Raw genomic sequence first — 19,129 nt, forward strand, 5'->3', positions numbered from 1 at the left:
AAGTTCCTGTCCATCTTTAGATGGTAATTCCTATGTTCAAGTTTGTGCCTGCTACCTCTTATCCTATCACTGCAAAAAGATTGGCTCCATGCTTCTGACACTCATCCTTGGAGTATTTATAAATATTGATAGTCCTCTTTTAGTCTTCTCTAGGCTCAAAAGCACTCAGCCTTTCTTCATGAGAGATGTTCTGGTACCCTAATCATCTCCACAGCCCTTGGCTGTACCCCCTCAAAGAGTTTCCTCCCCTTCTTGAGCTGAAGAGCCCAGTACTGGATACATACTGGGTACATGAACTGAGGAACTTGTCTCTAGACAGACACTGGATACTGCCCCTACTCTTCTCTACCTTGGACTGGTTGGGTGGATAGATTGAGGACTGCTGTCTGCAGAGATGTCCTGCTCCTTTTCAGCAGCATAAATTTCATTTCCAGGATTAGTGAAGCTTTTATTTTGTTAATATATTATCTATCCCTTAAATGAGAAGCCAACCCCTGCAAAATGACTTTTCCTTTTGGGCCCAGATCAGCCTCCCCAGCCCTTGCTATCCCGTTCTGATTTCTCTCCCAGCTACTTGAAAGTCTCATCACTCTCCAATGGGGAGCCTTAAATATTTCCAGTGACATTTCCTTGGCCTCTGGTGATTTAATATTATTAACCTGGTATGTTATTAAAGTGACAGGAGATGTCTCCCCTTCACAGTTAGGTTTTTCTGAACACTCATTTGAATTTTTATTACTTTATTTTGAGGGGCAGCTACTGGAGCACAGAACGGGCAGGGAGGGCACAGGAGGGAAATGTGCTTGGGCCTGGCTATGAACTTCTCTGTATGAAGATTATAGGCTCTGGAATAGCTTCCTCTATCCTGCTTTATTTCAGGTTTAAGAGTATGTCTCAGTTTGAGTAGCCAAACTAGAGCATTTCCAAGCAAGGTGTCTCTGTCCTGAGAGTCCAACCCATTTCTGCACTCAGTTTTGGGATCTCCAGTTTAAGAGGGACAGGGATGTGCTGGAGAAGGTCCAGCAGAGGGCTATGAGGATGATTAGGGGACTGGAGCACTGCCTGATGAGGAGAGCCTGAAGGACCTGGGACTGTTTAGTCTGGAGAAGAGAAGACTGAGAGGGGATTAAATCAATAACTCTCTGAGGGCTGGGGGTCAGGAGAGAGGGAGAGGCTTTGCTTACTTGCTCCCTGGGATAGGACAAGGAGCAATGGATGGAAGCTGCAGCACAGGAGGTTCCAGCTCAACACAAGGGGGAACTTCTTTAATGTGACTGTCCCAGAGCACTGGCACAGGCTGCCTAGAGAGTGGGAGGCTCCTTCTCTGAAGCCTTTCAAGGCCTGTCTAGATGCATTCCTCTGGGACCTGAGCTAGATTATGGTCCTGCTCTGGCAGAGGGCTTGGACAAAATGATCTCTTTGGATGCCTTCCAACCCCTGACATCCTGTGATCCTGTGATTTCAAAGGCATGACTTGAGGGGGTGGGAGATTGGCTTTTGTGTGCTTTCCAAATCCCACAGGTTCTATTCTTTACCCAGATCTCAATCTGAGTCGCTGGTTAAATTTTGTTTTACAGCTGTTGCTGCTGCAGAAAACATCTAAAGTACAGAGCACAAATCTATAAACTCAGGGAAGCTTGGAAATGAATCCAGATTCTTAGCCAGTGTAACTCAGTGACATTAAAACAAATGGAATGGAGTTGTGTAGCTCCTTCTTGCTGCATGTATAATCTGCAGGGCTCAGGGCTGCACAAAGGGCAGGGGGAACCAACTTCACAGAATCACAGAAACATCCAGCTTAGAAAAGCCCCTCAGGATGATCAGGTCCAACCTATAACTCTACAAGAGTCACCTTAAACCATATCCCTAAGCATCCAAAGGATCCTTAAACACATCCAGGGTGGGTGACTCAACTACCTGCCTGGGCAGCTCATTCCAGTCCCTGACCACTCTCTCTGTCAATTTTTTTTTGCTAATGTCCAATCTAAACCTCCCCAGGCTCAGCTTGAGGCCATTCCCCCTTGTTCTGTCCCCAACTACCTGTGAGAAGAGCCCAGCAGCAGCCTCTCCACAGTGTCCCTTCAGGTAGCTGTAGACAGCAATGAGGTCTCTCCTCAGCCTCCTCTTCCTCAAACTACCCATCCCCAGCTCTGTCAGTTGCTCCTCATAAGATTTATTCTCTGGGCTCTTCACCAGCTTCATTGCCCACTCCAAAAAGCCACGGCTCCAAAATGAGGTCTATTCCAACCTGGTTGCTTCTATGATTCTATGATACCTGTAACCCAGGAGCAGTAGCCTGGTCTGATCCTTGGCTGGTGTGAAGTGATAAAGGGTCAGTGAATTTACTGTCTGAGATCTTCTTTAATTGAGTGTTTTAACACCCTAGCTTTGAGCAGATATCTGGCAGAAGTTGTGCTCTGTGACTTTATCATTCTCTTTCTCCTTGTCTGTTGTCTTTTCTCTTGCAAGGGACTGAGTATTGCTTCTCTCCCAAGCAGCCATGGGAAGCATCTCAGGGCTGTAGCAGCACTTCATATATGTCCTCTCTGGTGCATAGCAAACACTTCTTTATAGTGCATGAGATAACTGAGGGTAAGGAAAATGCTCTGTGTGGCCTCGTGACAGAGCTGCAAACTGAACATCAGGACATCCTCACATGCAACAACAAGCACAGGCTTTGCAAGCCTCAGAAAGCCAAATTGCTATCAGAGTTCTGCTGCAAAGCAAGTGCTGTTGGGGAGGGAGGGAAGCAGTAACATCAGGAGGTGTGATGGAAATGTGGGGTCGTATTTTCTCAAGCATTTATCTAACAGGCATTGCTAATACCTGTGTCTGCATGGGAGAGTTTTACTGGTTACCTCAGCTGAGTTATAGTGGGCTGAAATATAAGAGCCCCCCCCCTAACTTCCCATCTGAAAGAAGTTTTTTATTGCCCCATGAAAAAGCTTTAATGCTCTCTCTGCCTCCTGCACAAGTTTCTTCCTGACTTATATGCTAACCTCCATGTCATTACAGTAAGCCATCATTCATAAGCTCTGACTGAAGACTTCATAGTCCTCATCACCTCCTAACATGACTTGGACCATATTTCTTCAGGAAAGAAAGAGAATAGGGAGAGTCTTAAATCTACTCTTTTTTGTTTGCTTTTCAGGAGTGGTTACAGAGTGCTTTTGGGTTTGGTTGGGTCTTTATCCCCCAGTTTGCCTCGCTGCTCCTCTAGTGACAAAACTGGCGCAAAAACCAGAGTCCACTTCTCCTAGAGCAAGTAGCTTCCTTTGGGTGTTTACACCTGTCAAGGTCCAGAGAACAGAGATGAACAATATCTCTGTCCAGAGGAGCAAGATCTGCTTTTACAGACTTCCATGTTGTGAAATTAAGGTGCAAATGAGAGCAGAGAGCACCACAAAAGTAGTTATTAAAGGATAAAGTTGAACAAAACAGAGGGAGAGAAGCAGGGAGAGAGAGAACAATGGAGAAAAAGCGAAGCAGCAGGGAAGGGAAAGAGCAGGGAGTACATTACCATCATAGAAACATAGGATCAACCAGGTTGGAAGAGGCCTCTGAGATCATCCAGTCCAACCTAGCACCCAGCCCTAGCCAATCAACCAGACCATGGCACTAAGTGCCTCAGCCAGGCTTTTCTTGAGCACCTCCAGGGACAGCAACTCCACCACCTCCCTGGGCAGCCCATTCCAATGCCAATCACTCTCTCTGACAACAACTTCCTCCTAACATCCAGCCTAGACCTCCCCTGCCACAACTTGAGACTGTGTCCCCTTGTTCTGTTGCTGGTTGCCTGGCAGCAGAGCCCAACCCCACCTGGCTACAGCCTCCCTTCAGGTAGTTGCAGACAGCAATGAGCTCTGCTCTGAGCCTCCTCTGCTGCAGGCTGCACACCCCCAGCTCCCTCAGCCTCTCCTCATAGGGTTTGTGTTCCAGGCCCTTCACCAGCCTTGTTGCCCTTCTCTGAACACCTTCCAGCACCTCAACATTTCCTTTAGCAGGGAATTCTCATTTCTTTTTAATGCTGAGTCTCTAAAAAAGAGATTTCTGAGAGGAACATCTACAACTGAGTGGAAGCAAAGTGATACATGTTCTTTTTGAATCACTCTGACGCACACAGCAAGAAATCCCATGGCTGGTTTCAAACAAACCTTTTTGTTTTCACACCACATATTCTCTGGGAAGCAGTTTCATCATTTTGCCTTGCTCTGAGGAGCACTCACAGGCAGATGTGTGCCTGCTCTTCGTGTGCTGTCCTGATGCTGTGTGATGCTGGTGACCCCTGACAGTCTCACCTCTGCTTTCCTGCTGAACTGCCTTTTCCCAGCACACTTCTACCCTCTCACCATGCCTCAAACTGTCCATCTTTTTGTCTTTCTTCAGGAACTTTTTGTTCTCCAAGGATAAGTCTCTGTGCATATTAATGCTTCCTCTCGCACGCAAAGCATAAGCAATTTCTTACTCCCCCTTCTCTCTGTCTACAACTACCTGAAGGGAGACTGTAGCCAGGTGGGGGTTGGTCTCTTCTCCCAGGCAACCACCAACAGAACAAGGGACACAGTCTTAAGTTGTGCCAGGGGATATATAGGCTGGATGTTAGGAGGAAGTTGTTGTCAGAGAGAGTGATTGGCATTGGAATGGGCTGCCCAGGGAGGTGGTGGAGTCTCCGTCCCTGGAGGTGTTGAAGCAAAGCCTGAATGAGGCACTTAGTGCCATGGTCTGGTTGACTGGCTAGGGCTGGGTGCTAGGTTGAGCTGGATGATCTTGGAGCTCTCTTCCAACCAGGTTGATTCTCTGATTCTTTCTCAAATGCACAGATAGCAGCCACAAACTCCATAGACTAATAGAATGGGTTAGGTTGGAAGGGACATTAAAGATCATCTGAATCTAACCCCCTGCCATGAGCAGAGACACCTTCCCCTAGCCCAGGTTGCTCAAGTCCACATCAAACCTGGCCTTGAACATGTCCAAGGAGGGGGCATCCATGATGTTCCTGGGCAACTTGTTCCTGTGTCTCACCACCCTCACTGTAAAGAATTTCTCCTCAATATCTAGTCTAAATCTCCCTTCCTTGAGCACTACTTGTCCTTGTAAAAAGTCCCTTCCCAGATTCCTTGTAGGTCCCTTCAGGTACTAGAAGGCTGCCCTAAGGTCTCCCCAGAGACTTCATTTCTCCAGGCTGAACAGCCCCAATTCCAAGCATGTGCATCACCTCTTCCCCCCTAACTTTATCTGCTGGCTTCTCCCACAGTTGTGCACTCTGTGTAGTCTTTCCACCTTGTTATGGCCTCTCCCACACTTTACAGCCAGCCCTGACCACAGGCAAGGTGTCCAACCCCATCACCGTGCTGCCCTGCATGCACTCTTGCCTTCTCTCTCCCCATCTGGTGAGCAGCTTCACAAGTGACCTGCATGCCCACCACCCCAGGAAACCATCCATCCCCAGATCTGCCTCCCATGCAAGGAGGAGGTGCTACCTCCCTGAGCAAACCAGTGCCACTGCCTGCTCACACAGCTTCAAGCAACACACCTGCGCTCTCCCCACTGCACAGACTACACTTACTTGCCTCTCCTGGTTTTCTCCACCTACTATTTCAGCCTCCCAGACATCCCTGTGGCCCACTAAAGTAATGTAGTTGTCCTACTCATGCTCCATCCCCTTTTCAAACCCATTGGTGTTACATAAGGCTGGGTGCTGGAGCCATCCCTGAGCACATAATGGATGCTGCATTTGCCTACACTTGCTGTGCTGCCAGTGTCTCCATCAGTGCTTTGTAAAGCCCTTTGGGATACTGTGAACATGAAAGATGCTATATAAAACCCAAACCCTATTCTATTCTAGAACAGTGCTTTTAAGTTCTTTTATCACAGAATGAGGCAAGGGTTGAATTAAGCCCAGAAATAGCAATTTAAAGGTTTTTTTTTTCCCCATGAAAGACTAGAACTGTGTATGTTTGGTATATTTTAGCATAATCTGAGAACACTAAGTGCACTAAAAGCATACCACTTATTTGTGGGTGGGGAAGTGGAGAGGAGGGGGAAGAAATCTAAGTGCTTGTTTTTCTTTGGGATTTCATTTATTCCAGAATCTGACAGAGATCTATCAGGAAGACAAAGGGGAGTGGGAGAAAACCACCCTCACTAAGGTCTCTGATTGTTTGAGTTCAGGAAAATAACAGCCTGTTTCTGTTGCATGAGTGTGGAGAGGTGTTTGGGATGTGATCTGAACCTAGCTGTGCAGCTGAAGAACAGAAGGAGAAAGCTGCAAGTTTTAATAGCATATACCAAAGCTATAAGGTTATGATTTAAACATAGTCACTGGCAGGATAGCTGCAAAGAAGTGACTGTGCAGATGGCAGGGATTTAAGCCAAGGCCTTAGGATCTAAGGGCAGGCAGCAGAATGTGACACTGGGGAAAAAAGATATGAGGAGGCATTGGATAATTTAGAGGAAGTTGCCTCCAACAGTGCATTGGACACAGCAGTGGGATCCATGAACTAGAGGGAAAACAGATCTGTAGTACCAGGGATTGTGTGGCACAGACACTTTCAGACCTCCTTGCAGATTGTTCAAAGCCAGTTGTGCTGATTTGAAGCTAGCTAGAATGTTTTGGAAAGAAGGATTAGATCACAGGCTGTGAAAGGGAAACAATGGTGATGTCTGCTTCACTCATAGGCTTGCTGAGATGTATAAGAACATAGATAAGGCATTTGGCATTTGGGCACAGCCTGGGCTTTGAGCTGCATTTCTCTCTAACCTCACCTTCTGTCTCTCTGATTAATCCACTTGCTTCCTAAACCCCCTGGCCAACTCTCCATTCTTCCTTGGGACACAAGGCAATGTCTTGGGTAAGGTAGAGGGGTGGGAGAAGGTGGAAGGATGGTTGGGAGCCCCTCCTGGAGACTCAGGTTTCTGGGAGGGCTGTGGTGTTTCTATATTACCTTTTAACTTGTCTATTTCTGTATCTAACTGCATATACTGTAAATGTCTGCTTGTACCTTGTGCTAAGCTGTAAATATAAAGCTTTATCCAGTTTCCAGAGCCAGATGAATCTAGTCTGGGTGATTTCCAAAGTGTGGGGGAGGGAGGGTAACACTCAAACCACCACAGCAGCTCTGCACATGGACCCCAGAATGGCATCATGCACCCAAGCTTCAATGCACAGTCACCTCCAAGGTAATGAATTTCACTGAATGGACCTAAAGGTCTGACACATCAGAGCACGTTCAGGAAGAAACCACAAGTACCTTCCTCTACCCACTTCCCTGAATGTCACTGCTTCCATGCCTTTTGGCAACAGTGATGGTATATTGCAGAGTAGTCTGGGGTTCTTTACTAGACATATTGCAGAGTAGCTGCTGTAGATATGCTTTTCTGGTCAAAACTGGGATAAGGCCCCATAAATTAGTACTTGCTGGAGTCAAAAAGTTAGCTTTCAATCTGCATTTTGCATTTGTGCAGCCCTAACTTTTAAAATCAAAACATTTTGCAATACTGGCTCAAAGGCTTTACTAAAGCCAAGTCCATCCTCATGATTATCAGTCCAACTTGGAATCTCCCCAAACAATTAAATCAGGTTTATTTGATAAAACCTATTTTCCATAAAATCATGTTGACAGTCATTAATTCTATTTCTATCCCTTAAGTCTTTATTAATTGGTTCCCCTATTAGCTCTTCCATTATTTTCATTGCATTTATGTCATGACAAGTTATCAATCCAGGGTAACAAGTAATCCCATATAGTGTTTTTTAATGTGACATTGTGGCAAGAGCACTGTTACCTCTAACTGTCAGAGTCAGAACTAGGTGATCCTTAAGCTCCCTTCCAACCCAAATCATTCTGTGGTACTTTTGCTTCACATCTCCATTTGCTGTCAGAGTCAGAATTAACCAGGTTGGAAAAGACCTTCAAGATCATTCAGTCCAACCTATCACCTAACACCTTCTCATTAACCAACCCCTGGCACTAAGTGCCTCATGCAGCCTCCTTTTAAACACCCCCAGAGATGGGGACTCCACCACCTCCCCAGGCAGCCCATTCCAATGCCAATCACTCTCGCTGTGAAGGACTCTCTTAATATTTATGACTTTGGTGTTTGTGGAGCAGATTTTGTTCCAGACTGACTCCTGATTTAGGTTTAGAGCATCTAAGCTGGTCTGTAATAGTTGTTATTCAGCTACTGGTGGATTTAAATGACCTCCTCACCTTCCTTGCCATCAGCAAGCCTTCAGTTCACAGGTTGGTGTCACAGTCAAATCAGCTCCTCACAGTCAAATCAGCTTCTTGGTTGGTTGTTTATGCAAGATTTATTCTCACCCTGCTCACATCTCTATGTCTTGAAAGTGTGGTCCTCTCATCCATCCCTTTGTGTTTCGTTTCACTCTTCCTTAAAGGATTTTCTTTTTCAGTTACTGCACATTGTTTTGGAACTTCTTTCTATCAATCCTGCTTCTCAGTGCCCAGCCAGGGCAGAGTAACCTCATAACTATTCACAGCCCCATCTCACATTCCTGGGGAACTTGGCTGGCTAGGGAAGAACAACAGCCCATGGATCTACAGGACTGGTGAGACACTGGCACAGGTTGCCCAGGGAGGTTGCAGATGCTCTTTCCCTGGAGGTGTTCAAGGCCACAAGGTTGGATGAGACCTTGAGTGACCTGTTCTAGTGGGAGGTATCCCTGACTCTGGTGGGGGGTTGGAACTCGACGACCTTCGGGGTCCCTTCCAACCTAAACTATTCTGTGACTGTGGATTCAGCACCTCTGATATCTCTCTCTGGAAGACATCCTGCCTTGCAGTCAGCTGTGACACTCCTACAGACAGCTGCTTTAAAGCAGTGTGCTTTTTGCCCCAGTTTTAACCCCACTTATCTCCTAGATCCGCGTTGTGAAGGACATAACTGCTCTTCTGTCTGACTTCTTCCACACACTCTGTGCACAGTAGCTGCCTTGATTTATTTCTAAACCTAGACATTAAAAACTCTGAAACCTGTTCAGGTTCTCCCTTCTTCCCAAACCATCACCTCTTTTATTTTCTCTCTTTAGGGACATTATTTTTGTCCTGAAGATAAAAGCAAAGGGGTAATAGCTCTTCCCTACTACAGCATGCAACCTCCTGGTACAACTCTGTGCTTCCAGTAGTGAGGACTATATCATCTTCATACTTCAAATTACAAATCAACTCAAAACTTACTTCAGGCACCCTCTGAAATCCTTCCTCCCTGTTATTGAATAGAATTGCCTTTTTTTCCCTGTCGTTATTAACAGTTTGTCATCTCTGCTTTATCACCAGCAGCCATAGCATGTTGGAATAGGCTGATACTATTGTTAAGGGTTTTCTTTATCCCCAACATACTTTAAAATCTCTTCTTTATTTTCTTTGCCACTGCCAAAGATGGATTTTCCCTTGGCATATTTTTTTTTTCTTTTCAATTTTATTTCTTTTTTTGTCTGTATTAAAACATATTATGCTTAAAAGGGCCAAGAGGATGTTAATTTCAGATGTGGCTTCCTCTTTTCATATAACAGTAATCATCATCATAATAAAAGTGTGGGAAAATAGCACTTACATATTTTTATTTCCCTTGTCACTGCAGGTCTCTGTAGAATATTATTCAATGCTATTATCTTGGTTAATTTTAAATGTCACAAGCACTGCAGTTTTAACTGTTTCTCCACAAGGATATGTCCAGACTCTAACAGATATTCCTCTTTCATCTCTTTTTTCCCTACTAATGACCTTACATCTTTACTTCAGTGAAGTTTCACCATATCAGTTCAAAAGAGATGTTGAGATACTGGAATGTGTCCTGAGAGGAGTGATGAAGCTGGTGAGGGGCCTGGAGCACAGCCCTGGGAGGAGAGCTGGGGGTGTGCAGCCTGGAGAAGAGGAGGCTCAGGGCAGACCTCATTGCTGTCTGCAACTACCTGCAGGGAGGCTGTAGCCAGGTGGGGTTGGTCTCTTCTCCCAGGCAACCAGCAAGGGGACACAGTCTCAAGTTGTGCCAGAGGAGGTCTAGGCTGTATGGTAGGAGGAAGTTGTTGTCAGAGAGAGTGATTGGCATTGGAATGGGCTGCCCAGGGAGGTGGTGGAGTTGCTGTGCCTGGAAGTGTTAAAAAAAAGACTGAATGAGGCACTTAGTGTCATGGTCTGGTTGATTGGCCAGGGCTGGGTGCTAGGTTGGACTGGACTTGGAGGTCTTGTCCAACCTGGCTGATTCTATGATCTATGCTGTTGTAATTGAGGGCAAAATTTGGTCATTTGACATCAGTGGAATTATAGTAGAGATGAATCTAGTCCACTTAGATCATAAAATCTTTCCTTGTAAATCAATCCTTGCAGTTCCTAAATCATCTCTGGAGATGTTCTTTGAGTTCTCTCCAAGTTGTCAATATGTTGTTGATGCTGAGATACTCAGAACTGACTGAATGTTTGTCTCGTTCAGCCCAGAGGGAGGAAAAAAAATGACCTCCCTTGACAAGAATTTATATGTACCCTAAATAACCCTGTTCTCCTGCTATTTGCTGCCATATTAACCTGATGTGCTAATGTGTGATTTATTCCTCTCCTTCAGTCTTTCTGAATAATTCACTTCCTGAATAGCTGCAATTCAGGTGGTTTATATTTATTCATTTTGCCATGGAACTGAGCTGTTTTCTGCCTGGTTTTGGTCCAGCTTGACCACCTGCTCGCTATTTTTGCACTTGGCCATTTGCTGTTTTTTCACCTTGGACAAACAGCTTTGCCTTTTTGGTTTAACCTCTAAATCAAAGCTGCAAACCTGCACTTTCCAGTTACAGCTACCATGAGCCATTTGTGTTTTAAAGGTGGCTTTGGCCTTCCTATGTGAAGTGTTACATCTTTAGTAACTTCCTAGTGCTCACAGACCTGAATCCAAGTGTATTTAGATATATAAAGACACTTGTATTGACCTGGTCTTTCAATGCCTTTGACATGATATGTGCCCAGCCTTGTGGATATGTGGGATGCAGGGACAAATCTTTTTGGTGTAAATCATAGATGCAGTCAGGGTTGGAAAGGGACAACAGGGATTATCTAGTGCCAACCCCCCTGCCATAGGCAGGGACACCCTACCCTAGATCAGGCTGGCCAGAGCCCCATCCAGCCTGGCCTTAAACACCTCCAGGGATGGGGCTTCCATCAGCTCCCTGGATAACCCCTTCCAGGGTCTCACCACTCCCATGGTGAAGAACTTCTTCCTCACATCCAGTCTGAATCTATCCATCTCCAGCTTTGTTCCATTCCCCCCCAGTCCTATCACTACCTGACATCCTAAAAAGTCCCTCCCCAGCTTTCTTGTAGCCCCCTTAAGATAGTGAAAGGTCACAATAAGGTCACCTCAGCTTTCTCCTCTCCAGACTGAACAGCCCCAACTCCCTCAGTCTCTCCTCATAGGAAAGACTGCTCCAGCCCTCTGCTCATCCTCATGGCCCTTCTCTGGACAGGTTCCAACACATCTTTTAACAGTGGCTGAGGAACTGCCTGGCACAATGACTAATTAGCTTCAAGCCTTGTAAGGGCAAGATTTTTATACATATTATTTTACCATTCCCGTGCTCTTTCCATGACTTGAGAGATTTGCTTGGATGAGTCCAGCCTCAGACTGTTTCTCCTTGGCTGGCTAATTCAGGCAGTTTTATTTTTGCTGCTCATGATCATTTTTTTTTTCCTTTTTAAGCTGAGTTCCAGCAAGTACAGAGTGAGCAGGGTGAAGGGGCTGGGAAGAGGAGAAGCATCTCCAAAGAGAGAGTGGGGAAACAGAGGAAGATTCTGGGATTTCTCTTTGAAAGAGTGGTGCTGAAGGTTAAGCTGCAGCCAGCTGGCCCTGCTGGCTGGCACCACTGATAGACAGAACCTTTATCAAGTGTCAGCAAAGACATGTGACATTTATCACTGTGGAGAGCTGGGTGCTGCTGCACTGACAGACTATATTCAATCCATGCCATCTCCACTGCACCGAGATCCCTTAATGGTGTGATTTCTTGCTGAGGCTGGGACAGCTCTTTCTTCTGCCTCATCTCTGCTTCTCCTTTCACCTTGCTGCCTTTCCCTCCTTCCTTCCCTGAGTTTTCCTCTTTTTTTTCCTCATTCATTTTTTTTCTTCCATGCTCCTTATCATTCTTTCTACTTCCTTTGTGTGTCCTTTTATTCTTCTCCCCTCCAATGCCTCGCCCCTCTTCTCTACTCCTGCTATGTCTCTGCCCACACAGCTCAGGAGAGGACCCCTGAACCCTGTATCCTCAGGCAGGGGTGGTGTGTGTGTGCAGAAACACGATTTCCACATCTGGCTTAGGAAAGATTTCGGATCACTTCAGGTCATAAGGAAAGCAAACACCTCCTGTTTGTGAAATTCAGGCTAAAAGGCTGGATTTCCTTCTTCAGTGGAGCCAAACCCTTTTCAGGTATGGTAGGACCATGAGCCAGGCTTCCAGACACACTGCTTGATGCAGAGAGTGCTGCTCAGCGGGAAGAGAAGAGATGTGAGGCGCTGCAATTAAGTGATTATGCAAACCTAAACAGAGATTTTGTTTTAAAGTATTTTCCACTAGGAGCATGATGTGAGTGCAAGAGACATGTGAGCCGCTCCCGGAGCCAAGAAATAGGGACAGTTTGCCCCTGCAGAACACACACCTGGGAATAACGGAGCCAGTCACTGGATGTCACCATTGAGCTGCAGAAGTGTGGCTGGAAGTCCGTTATTTATCTGCTGCTAACAGCACAAGGGTTTGAAGGAAGGAGTCTGTCGCTGGAAGCCCTCGGGTGAGTCAGCACCTTGCTGGGGACTGGACCTTGCCTTTTGCTTGGCCTCTGCATTGATATCTTGCCTCTGTGTGGGTGAACTCAAATGTGCTTGTCCTCGCTCCTGAACGTAACCAGGGACCACTTTGAAGTGGGGGAATGGTTTGGTGGTGCTTAGATGAATGTCCTGAGAACATACTAGCCCAGGGTCTGGCAAACATCAGGAGTGGTTTCCCTCCTCTGCTGTGTGTGAATGGTGCTTGGAGTACTGTGGGGTGGTAGATGCTCTGCAGATGAAATACTAATGCAAAGCATAGTGATGCTGCATAAACTCCCTTGAGGTTACAGGCTCCCCAGAGCCATTGTGGGGTCTCCTCTGGAGACTTTCAAGACCTGTCTGGATGTGTTCCTCTGTGATCTGTGCTAGATTGGATGGTCCTGCTCCGGCAGGGGGGTTGGACTTGATGATCTCTTTGGGTCCCTTCCAACCCCTAACATCCTGTGGTCCTGTGATGCTGTTAGCAGAAAGGATGAGACCAGTATTGTCCTACCAGACCTTCTGGAACCATCAGCACCAAAAGAGCTTGGTGGTGTACAACATGACTGATACTACAGTCCCAAATAGAATGAGAGCCCCAAACAGAAGCAGAACAGAATAACATTCACTGAACTGAAAATGTTCAGTTGTTTCTAGTCTCTCAGGCTGTTATGTAGGAAATTATCTCTGATGATCCAATTAGTGGAAGGGAATAGGGATCTACATGGGACTGAGAATGTACTCATAGCATAGATTAAAGGAAAATTGTCTATGTCTATTAAAAACTTGGAAAAGGGGGGTGGGGAAGACAAAGATCTAAGAGCCAAAGAGAACAGAGATCCCTTCTCAGAGTCTCTCTAAAGAAATGAGAGAAAGTGGCATGGAGGCAGGGAATTAATGTGGCCAAGTCAGGAATTCTAAAAATAGAATGATTGCATTTTTCCTGAACACCCCCAAAGTATATACAAAACTAGTTTGGGTTATAGATGGATTCAGTTCAATGGGGAATTCCTTCACAAAGGATGTTATGGATAAATTTGGAGATTTAGGAAGGCAGAAAATGGAGAAGGCTAAGCTATAAACACAGCTTTACACCACTATCCACCAGGCTGAGCAGAAGAATGAGGGAACAGCAGGGCTTACTCACAAAGGTGAGATAGGTATCTGACAGTGATCTCTTTCTGGGCTCCTCTGCAGGAGCAGCCTTCTGATGCTGCAGGCAACATCCAAGCCTGAGGTGAGTGGCAGAGCTGCCAAGCTCAGAAATGTCTCAAGCACTTCTTCCATGAATGGGATGGTCGTGGAACAATGCTGCCTTTACTGCAGCAGGGAAGAGCCAAACTATCAGCATCTTCCCAGTCCGGGAGGCAGCCAGGAAGTTGTCTGCCAATATGGTCTGAGAGAGGCCAGTCTAGGTCTGTCAGCAGCTCTCTCAAAGGAGCCCAGTGCTTGCCAAGCCTGCAAGTTTACACAGAAGGGTGCAAAAGTGGGGAGAGCCATCCAAAAGCAGGGACAGGGAAAAACCAAGAGCTGTACAAAATGCTAGGAGTCACTCAAAAGTAGGGACAGTCCAAAATGGGAATCTTGTCACGGCAGGAACCTGTCCTGTTGGGTGCTCTGTCAGGGTAAGAGCTCTTTCAAGATGGGAACTCTCAAGGTGGGAACCTCAAGGTGGGAACCTCAAGCTGGGAACCCCTTCCTTCTCTCTTGCTCTATTTAAGCTTTTCTAGACAGAGTGTCCATTTACCATTTATACTGGGCACAAAATCCCAGCCAAGCACTATCCCAATTCCAGCACAGGCTGCCACAAGGGTCAGCCCATGTGCAGGAAAGCTCCTTTTGCTGTTCCCCCCTCGAGCCTGCAGGGAGGGGGAGGTAAAGTAGTTTTCATACCTTCTTCTTCCATTCAAACCTGCAGGGAGGGGAGAAGAAAGAACTCTGGAGTACCTCAGAAGAGAAAGTCTGTCTAGGAGCTGATGTGCTGATTTTGTCATTCCTGAACAAAACAATAAAAAACCCAAGCCACCAGATTTCAAAGGATTCTTGAACCCATTAAAGAATGTTCTGGTAAGATCAATGTGTCTTAGTATATGTAACTCAGTTGCTCGTTACAGAGAAGCCTGGACACATGCTAAGGTCAAAAGAGGCAGCTGAAGATGAGGCAACCCCAAGTAATCTTCACAGGCAACATTCCCACCTTTAGAGTATGACAGAAGGTAGAAAAATCTGGATGCAAAATTGAGTCAGAATTGTGTAAGGTAGAAGATGTCATTTTTTGGTGTCTTGATCATCCTCTGTGAACATGAGGCTGTGCTGTTAGGGGGAAATCTGTTTTAGCAGAAGCGAAGCCACTCGAAGAAGAGGGAATGTGCTGAGCAGGTAGGCTGCAGAAGAGCATTGCACTAATAGCAAAGAGGAGGATGAAAAGAAGGGACAGAGAGCACTAATTTAGCACAAAATCAAGATGTTGAGAACCAGATTAATTGGGGTACCAAGAGACTTGAAGGAATAGAAAATCTTTAATTGCTTGCACACCAATGTGAAGATTCTGAGTAGAAGAGGAGGAATAGGAACTGCTCACATATGAGCACAAATTCGACCTACTTTGGTGTTACTGAAACCTGATGGGAAGATTTGCATGACTGGAATGTTAAAAGCCCTGGTTGCAATCTGTTTAGGAAGCAAAACTGGGCAAATAAAAGTGAGAGAGCTACATTCTTACATCAAAAATAGTCTTTGCATGTTTCTGTGTCTCTGAGAACTCAGGAGCAAATGATCTGATCTAATGTCCTTACAAATGAAGTCCTTACTCCTATTCACTGCAGACCAGAGAGGGACTTAATTTCTCCTCTGGTTCTTTAGACATCTCTCTATTATAGGTAGGAAAGAAAAGACTTCAAGCTGAATGGCATATAAAGGGGATCTCACAGTGCCAGAAGTAAAATATTCTTAACCAAAAAAAAAGAAGGAAGACAATTTCCTAACTTTAGAAGTGCTTCATCCAACAGGAGGGAAACGAGTGCTAGACCTCATCAGCTTGAGAGATAAAGAGAATTCTTCAGCTACAGAATTAAAAGTCAGAGAGTTGTTTGGATGTGATACAGACTTGATTACACTTTCGACATGCAAATGGAGCAACATCCAAACCATGCAGGAGGAGGCACACACAGGGCTGGATTCACAAAGGTGAAAGCTATTATGAACCCAATCATTTGGATAAAGGCATTTAAAGGCAACAAAGTGACTAGCTAGGAATTCTGTGACATGCTTCAAAAACACTATTAGCACTACTAAGGGGAAAAGTGTTTAGTAATCCCAGACCAATCAAAAAACCCACACTTGGAGACAGGCTAAAACAACATCTAGAAGATGATTGATTCATAGAATCAGGCAATGGTTTGGGTCTGAAGTGATCTTAAAGACCAACCAGTTCCAACCCCCTGACATGGGCAGGGACATCTTCCACACCTTTCCATCTAATCTGGCCTGGAATGCTTGCAGGGAGGGAGCATGCAGGGCAGCCTGCTCCATTGTCTCCTCACCTGTGAAGTCTGTACAGCATTTCTTCTTAATATCCAGTGTATATCTCCCCTCTCCTAGCTTAAATCCATTCCTCCTCATCCTATCACTGCAAGCCCTTATGAAAAGTTCCTTCCCAGTTTTCACACAGGCCTCCTTCAGGTACTGGAAAGCTGCTCTGAGGTAACTTATAAGCTTATTTCCTATTTAAAAGATGAGCTACAAAACACATTCAGGTACCTAATTCAAGACAGGCATGAGGTATGAATGGAACATGTGCAGCTATCACAAAGCCACAGAAGTAGTTCTGCACTAAGTGTTGTGCCTGCTCAGTTGGATGTCTTCAGACCAGTGAATAAACTCTGTGTGTGGATGATGCCCTCAGTCATTTAGCTGCTCACTGACATTGAAATTCAACTTTGCACACCCTGCCAGCCCAAGAGCTATGCACCATCTGGTTCCCACATCCACTTTGTTCAAGGGACACCAATAACTCCTTGGCTTGGCTCGTACCAGTTTAGGAGTGAACTTCAGAATGAATGAGAAGTGAAAGGCCAGCAAACACAAACATTTCATACATTACAGAATGAATTCACAGGAGGTGCAGACAAGCCTTAGCCCAAAACCTTTGTCTGGCCTATGAATCACAGTTCTGCTTTTGCCAGCAGTGTGCCTTCGTGGCCAAGAAGGGCAATGCTATTCTGGGTTGCATAAAAAAGAGAGAAAGAGGAAGTTTCTTCTCTCTCTACACTTTGCCTGGATAAGGCCAAACACAGAGTTTTGCATCCAGTTCTGGGCTCAAGAGGGCCAGGACACTACTAGAGAGAGTACATCAGATGGCCAAGAAGGGGACTGGAGCATCTGAACTACATGGAGAGGCTGAGAGACCTGGGGCTCTTTAGCCTAGAAAAGAGCAGACTGAGAGAAGTTCTTATCAAAGCATATAAATCTCTAACCGGGGTAGGTCATAAGGATGGGGCCAGACTCCTCCCAGTGGCACCCAATGACAAGACAGGGGACAGTGGTTACAAACTAGAACACAGGTGGTTTCACTTGAATTTGAGGAAAAGCATCTTCACTGTTAGGGTGTCAGAGGCTGTGGAGTCTCCTTCCCTGGAGACTTTCAAAACCCTCCTGGACATGTTCTGTGCAACCTGATAGAGGCAAACCTGATCTGGTAGAGGTTTGGATTACCTGCTCTCCAGAGGTCCTTTCCAACCCTCACCATTCTGTGAGTCTGTGTTTTTCTCTGTGCTGGATCCCTACTGAAGCCATTTCAGCAGGAACTTAAGAGCCTAAGCGTATCTAATGTCTGGGCTCACATCTCTCTCTGTCTCTTCTTCCTTACAGGATTGAGAAGGGTTCAGTAGTGACTATGCAGTAGAGACTAGAAATAGCATGCAGCGATATTTTTCTGCCTGCACTTTAAAACACCCTAGGCTTTAATTAGGATAGCAGCTGTGCTAGAAGTGTTAGCTACACTTTGTGATCAGGAAAATTGGAGGGGTGCTTTTGCCTTTTACAATTCCTGCCTTTTTGGTAGGGTTTTTTTTTTCCCCTTCTTTGAATGGGTTGTTCTGAAATACACTTCTCAGAGTACAGCACTTGTGTAAACTAACATGTCCTTAGAAAGAACCTGCCATCTGTCTTCTCTATGCCAGGTTGATGGATTGTGAACCTCTGAGTAATACCTCTTGACTGAATGAGCCATCTTAGTACCTCCATGGAGGAAAGAGACGTCAGTGGGTGAAACACAATGGATTGACGTCTCTAACTAGGCAGCAGAAGTGAGAAGTTTTCAGAGTTTTGAGAAGTGACATAACTGCAGAATCTGAATGATATTGAGTGAAGAAATGGGCAATTAAAAAAAAAAGGGGGGGGGGGGGAAAGATTATTCAGATTGCATGCTCTGATAAAACAGGTTTCTTTATATCTCCACAAAGGTTTTGTTATGAGAAATACATGCCCTCAGCACGAGCTACTTTTAGGCTTAGACGTGTCCCATACCAAGCTCTGGGTGAGGAATGGAATGGTGTAGAGCAGAATAGAATCAACCAGGTTGGAAGAGACCTCCAAGAGCATCCAGTCCAACCTAGCACCCAGCCCTGCCCAAGCAACCAGACCATGGCACTAAGTGCCTCATCCAGGCTTTACTTGAACATCTCCAGGGACAGCAACTCCACCACCTCCCTGGGCAGCCCATTCCAATGCCGATCAGTCTGGCAAGAACTTCCTCCTAACATCCAGCCTATATATCCCCTGGCACAACTTGAGACTGTGTCCACTCATTCCGTTGCTGGTTGCCTGGCAGAAGAGATTGACCCCCATCTGGCTACAACCTCTCCTCACAGGGCTTGTGCTATGATGCTAGTACCCAGTGATGCCAGGAAGAGCATCCCTGGGTACTGTGGAGCTTGTGGAATGAAACCTCCTTCCCCAAGCACTGCTTCAATGTTCTGCCTGAATTGTGCAAGCAGAAGTTTCACAGCAGTAGCTTGGACTGAGCCCAATTTTGAATGTGGATTATTCAGCTCGGCTGCTCCTATCTGCAGGTCTATGCTCCAGCAGGCACAAGGGCTATTTAAAATAAGGACACAGATGCCTAAACTCTCTTTCAAACTCTGAGATGCAGAACTGTGAGTCTGTGTTTGCAAAAAAATGGTTTCTGGTTAGGAGAAGGGAAAATTTGCATCGCTGAAGTTTAGATAGCTTGTCTTTGAGGAATTCCTTGAGAGTTCAGAAGAGAGGCTTGTGCAGGGGGGCTTCAGCTGTGCTTTCAAAGTGGCTCCCAGGAAAAAGCTTTTTCTTC

At 45.7% G+C, this 19,129-nt stretch overlaps 1 long non-coding RNA gene across 1 annotated transcript in view; it reads left to right on the forward strand.

The window, feature by feature from the left end:
• LOC135190138 (uncharacterized) overlaps positions 1–14,878 on the forward strand; it is a 40,457-nt gene extending 25,579 nt beyond the window's left edge. The window contains exons 2-4 of the long non-coding RNA XR_010308431.1: positions 12,562–12,785; positions 13,999–14,038; positions 14,720–14,878. This is a non-coding gene — a long non-coding RNA (uncharacterized LOC135190138). The remainder of the gene's footprint in view (positions 1–12,561; positions 12,786–13,998; positions 14,039–14,719) is intronic.
• Positions 14,879–19,129: the final 4,251 nt, after the last annotated feature.

This window comes from Pogoniulus pusillus, chromosome 35 (assembly GCF_015220805.1).
Source record: "Pogoniulus pusillus isolate bPogPus1 chromosome 35, bPogPus1.pri, whole genome shotgun sequence".
NCBI lineage: Eukaryota > Metazoa > Chordata > Aves > Piciformes > Lybiidae > Pogoniulus > Pogoniulus pusillus.